The sequence below is a fragment of the Lipotes vexillifer genome, unplaced genomic scaffold, assembly GCF_000442215.2.
Source record: "Lipotes vexillifer unplaced genomic scaffold, Lipotes_vexillifer_v1.1 scaffold42, whole genome shotgun sequence".
Lineage (NCBI taxonomy): Eukaryota > Metazoa > Chordata > Mammalia > Artiodactyla > Lipotidae > Lipotes > Lipotes vexillifer.
This window is the reverse complement of record NW_006783436.1, coordinates 553,165-558,248: the sequence shown is the minus strand read 5'-3', so window position 1 is coordinate 558,248 and position 5,084 is coordinate 553,165. Positions and strand designations below refer to the sequence as shown.

Below are 5,084 nucleotides of genomic sequence, written 5' to 3'. Positions count from 1 at the left end.
CATCTTCCTAGTAGACTCAACAGTTTGCCTAATCCCATTAAAGGATTAGCAACTGCACGGCACTTTCCCTAAAAGACCCCAGGTTCAAAACGACGCAAGCGCTCGGAGATCTCTCCTGACGGCCCCAATTATAGTCGGGCTAGGAATTCCTACAGAAGGGCCACTTTTCGATTCCAGATTTATATTCTCTCTGGGCATTAACTGCAATTTAACGTGTTCTTTTTCTTCCTTTCAAAGAAAATACAAAGCAACATAGCTGCGTAGGAAAATGTCCCCCAGATCAGGAGGCAAACTCATTCTGGAAATGATGGGCAGTTTGTATCTTCGCGAACCCCTTCCCCGGCAGAGCATCCACACCTCCCACTTCCACCCCCCCCACCCCATCTGGTCTGCTTCTCCCCGCCCCCCAGTTGTTGTCGAAGTCTGGAGGTTGGGGCTGGACCCCCTGATTGCGTAAGAGCGAAAAGTGAAGGCGCAATCTGGAGGCTGGAAGATTCAGAGCGCACGGAGTTCGAGGGAAACTCTTATTTTGAAGAGGCCGAGGGGAGGGGGGGGCCTTCATTTCCTGACAGCTATTTACTTAGAGCAAATGATTAGTTTTAGAAGGATGGACTATAACATTGAATCAATTACAAAACGCGGTTTTTGAGCCCATTACGGTTGGAGCTAGAGTGAGAGAAACAGAGGAGGGGACTACAGGAGAGGACTGAAGGCCGTGGACACATTTTTTGCTCCATATGTAGGATTTTCATTGCGAATTGACATAGGAGGAGAAGGTAAGGGAGGAAAAAAAGGATTTTTGTTTCTAAGAGAAGTCCCTAATCAGGCCCTTTGGGCTACAAGAAGTGAAGTAACTTCACTTAAAGTTTGGGCGATCAGAAAAAAAAAAAATTGGAGTTGAATTCTAGTTGTGTGTCCAGAGAGTAATTTATTTTGAATAAATTTCACTTGGAGGAAAGATAACTATAGAGTTCGAAAGTCTAGGCATTTTTAAAAAAACCACATTTTCCAGACCTATTTTTAAAAGCAGTGTTTTTCTAACAACTCTATGGCCTCCCAAAGAAATTGTTTAGGGTTACATTTTTGAGGTTTCTTTTGGGATTGGGGGTGGTATTCCTGTATACTGGGACTAGCACCTAGTAATGCTGGGAGTTGGGGCAGAGGTGTTTGCTCTCTTGCTGGCATTGGGTCCCGGAAGGCGACACGTTTTTAACGAGTATTTTCATTCCTCGCCCGCAGTTTGGCGCGACAGCGCTGTAGCGGGTGGTGTGGAGCGCGACCAGTGGACCGAGGGAGGTGGGGAGAGAAGAGCGCGGAGCGGGGCGCGGAAGGGGTTGAGGGGAGGGGAGGCGTGAAAGGCTCGGCTGGAGAGGGCCGGACCTTGGGTGCCCGCCGGGCGCACATGGCGCCGACCCAGGGCGCGTAATTACTGGACGACGCTGCGCCCGGTGCGAGCCGGGGCCAGACTCACCACAGCCTTGGCGGCTTCGAGACAAGCAGAGGGGGCGCGGATTTGGGCGAGGTTTGGGGAGCTCCTCGGAGGTTTGTGGGATCAGTGAAGTGCGAGGGAGAGCGGGCGCCAGCCCCACAGTGCGCTCTGGTTGCGCGCTCTAGCGCGGGGGCGACGGCTGCCAGGGCAGGCAGGCAGGCGGTCTGGAGTAATGACAAACACATTTGGCCCCGAGTGAAGAAGTCGTCGTCGCCTCGCATTCCAGCAACTGGGATTTGAGGAATTTCGAACTGCGCTCCAAGGGGCCCTCATTGTGCGCGGTGGTCCCCACCCCCACCAATCTCTGCGCGCCCCCTTCCTCGGTCGAACCGTTTATGCAAAGCCCGGGGCTCTGCTCCTGCCCAGTCCCGGCCGCAGGAAGGAAAGAAGGAAGGTCGCCAAAAAAGTGGAGAACTTCTTGTGGGGGAAGTTAGGGACAACTGGTAACGGAGAAACTTGGTTCCCAGGTAAGACAGGAAGATGGGAGGCGAAATACCTCCCTCGGCCCACCCGGACCCTGCACCCCCCTCGCATGCCTCTTTCCTCGCGGGGATGCGTGGCACTCGCCGCCCGTGCTTCACCCTCTCCAGTGTCCCTGTTTCTATTCCACTCCCTGCGCCGGCCAGAGTCTCTGCCCGCCTCGGAGCTCTCTCCTCGCGCCCCTCCTTCTTCCACAGTCTATCCCCATGGAAATCGGCTTTTATACATGAGATTAACTTCTCCAGGCAGCGGCAGGGGAGCGGGCGGCGTCCACTTGGCTCGGAAACACCTGGGATCAGCGGTTCAGGTCAGAAAGGGTCTCGGCCAGCTGAGAGTGAGAGGGAGTGTGGCTTGACCCGAGCACCGCTGTCTGAGGGGGCCAGGAACCCCGGCCGCCTGGCCAGGTGTGAAGGAGCCGCCAGGAGCCTGGCCAAGCGTCTCAGCCGTGGAGGAAGCGAGGGGCTGTCGGTTCGCTGTCTCTCCCGCCGCCAGAGCGGCCCCCCATCCCCGCCCTTTGCTCCCCCAGCGCATCTCCAAGGGTGAGAGGCAGATTGGGGCTGGAGAGGGAGCGTGAATGACGCTTATCAGGTCCGGACTGCCCCGCGCCCGGCCCGGCCGCCTGGAAAAGCCCCTGGCTTCGCTGTGTGGGAAATGGCTTTTTGGCTCCGCAACCGAATTGCTCAACGTTTTGGAGCGCCTCGCCTCGCCGCGGTCGCTCTCGAACAGAACTAGGCAGGGTTTTAGAGCAGGGAGAGACATCCGGGGCGAACGGGGCACGACAACCAGCCGCACAGCTCACCGGACTAACACCCCAGAGACGGGCGAGCCCCAGGGCCGCTGGAGGGAAGGAAGGGGCCCACGGGGCGTGAGCACCTCACTTGTTTCCGCTCTGGCTCTGGTTTTAACATTCCCTCCCATCCCCAATCTCCACCTCCATCTGACCGACCCAGGCCCTGGTACTGCTGCTTTGCTCCCCTTCCCTCTTTTCTTTCTCTCGCTTTTCTCCTCTCCACAGTCCTTACGGTAAAGGGGGCCCTTCCTCCACTCCCCGACAGGCGAGGGCCCGACCAGCCTCACTGACACCCTAGTGAGTCCCTGCTTCGGGCTCTTGGACAGTCTTGCTTTTGGTTTGACCCAAGTGTAGCTGGACTCCAGGATTGGAGTCCCAAGAGCGAGGGGTGGTGGCGAGTGGGAGAGACGAGGTGGGAGAAGGCACCAGGAAGGAGCCCTCAGCTGCCCCTCGGCCCTTGCACCAGCCTTTAGACCGAGAGGGACTCGAAACGGAGCCTTGGCTCCCGGCCCCAGGTCCGCTTTCCTCCCGGCGCACGGACTGGGGAGTGGTGTAGGGGGAGGGGCATCGGGCCGGGCTTCTCAGCTGCAAACGCGTCTGGCGCCGAGGCGGGCCCGTTTTGTGCCTCCTGGGGACCGGCCGTGGGCGGCGCGCAGTGCCGGGACGCATCCTGGGGACGTGGTGACCGGCGCCTTCCTGCAGACCCCGGTGGGTGGGACTCCCTCTGGCCTCCGGGGAGCTGCGATAGGGTTACATGTTGTTGATGGAAAAGTGGCAATTCATGGGGGAAAGCTAAAAGCTTGCTCGGTCGCCGAAAGGTACGGCTCTCAGCCTCCCTTGCGTCTGGTCTTACGGGGTCCGCGCGCAGCATCAGCCAGCGGGGTACGCGAGACGGGGGGTAAGGTTTGTGGTCTTGCCTCGAGCGCGGGAGGCAGAGTCGGGGCAAATTGCTTTTCCCCACAACACTCTAGTCCGGGCTCTGCCGGTGCTTGTCTTTTGCTGTAGTGGCTTGGTGGCATTTCCTTTTGTTTTAAACTGAACAGTGAGCCAGGGATCCGTTGGAAAAGTAGATTGTAGGGGATGGACGACCTCGGAATCAGGGTGCTTCCTTCCCCGCCTATAGCAGCCTTCCCCTTCCCCACGAAAGGGGAGCGAGAGGCGCAGGCGGCGCTTGTGTGCTCAGGGCAGCCTCGGCTGAGCGAGCGTCGGGCAAGGGGGACACTGGGGAAAGGCTGGGTTCTTAAAAGCGCAGGAGGCGCAGCCACGGCGGCCTTCTCTGCGAGCAGCTGTCCGCGGCCGTGGCGCTTTCCGGCCCATAGGAGGCGCTAGCGTGCGACTGTAACCCTAAACCCACCCGGTCCTTCTCCCTCCACCCCGTCCGGCCCCCTCTCAGGTCTCAGCCGAAAACAATGCAAACGCATAGCGTCGTGCCTGGGGCGCAGCGGCGGACGCGGGCGCTAAACCTGGGAGCGAGCGGTCGTTGCCCCAAGCGCCGGGGTGACTGAGCTGACGGGGACGTGGACCAGCGGGAGGGGGAGCGGCCCGCTCGGTGTTCGTGTGGGCGTGGCTGGGCCGGAGGCCGGACTGTGCCAGCGCGGAACCACCCCGGCGAAGGTGGGCGAGCAGCGGTCCCCGCTGCGCTGTCGGGGACCCGGAGCCAGAGCGGCCGGCCGGAGCGAGGAGCTAGCCGGGTAAGATTCTCGGGGCTACCGCGCCCTCTAGCGGGCGTCCGGCTCGCAGTCCGGCTCTCCGCCAGCCTCCGGCGGTCCCCGCAGCCGCCGGGTCGGAGCGCAGCGCTGAGACCCAGGGGAAGACTAACCTCGGTCACCTTACCCCCTCCTGGAGGCCTCAGATTGACGCCTCGCAGGCACTTTGTGTGCCCGGATGGCGCTGGGTGGGCGAGAGGGGTGGAGGTCTGCGGGTTTGGGGATAAGGGTAGGGGCGTCATAGTAATTAAATGTGGGAAAAGCGGAGGATGTAAAATCCTGGGCGCTCTTGGGTGGGGGTCGGTGTCAAACCCCTCGAAAGTTCTCCTGCCGCGCAGGCGGCCTCTTGCTGTTTGTTTTACGACCCTGCGTTATTGTGCAATGGGAGCAGTCGTTTCCAATCAGCCCGCAGTTCCCAGGCTGCGCGGCCGTCGCGGCCCCCGCCGGGGGGTTTACGAGGGGTGACAGTGGCATGCGAACAGATTGGGCAGCGCGGGCCCGGCCACGGCGTCGGGACTCCCATCTAGCGCTGCCCAGGTGGTCTCCCTCCCCTGAGCGGGCGGAAACTGCGAGGTGGGGAGAGCGTTGGCGAAACAAAACCCTGAACCGCCCGACCTCC

General features: G+C 60.3%; 1 protein-coding gene across 1 annotated transcript in view; it reads left to right on the top strand.

The window, feature by feature from the left end:
- Window positions 1-455: 455 nt before the first annotated feature.
- PDGFRA (platelet derived growth factor receptor alpha) overlaps window positions 456-5,084 on the top strand; it is a 46,862-nt gene continuing 42,233 nt past the window's right edge. Inside the window, exon 1 of the mRNA XM_007456076.1 lies at window positions 456-776. The gene's annotated coding sequence lies outside the window, so the exon portion shown is untranslated. The remainder of the gene's footprint in view (window positions 777-5,084) is intronic.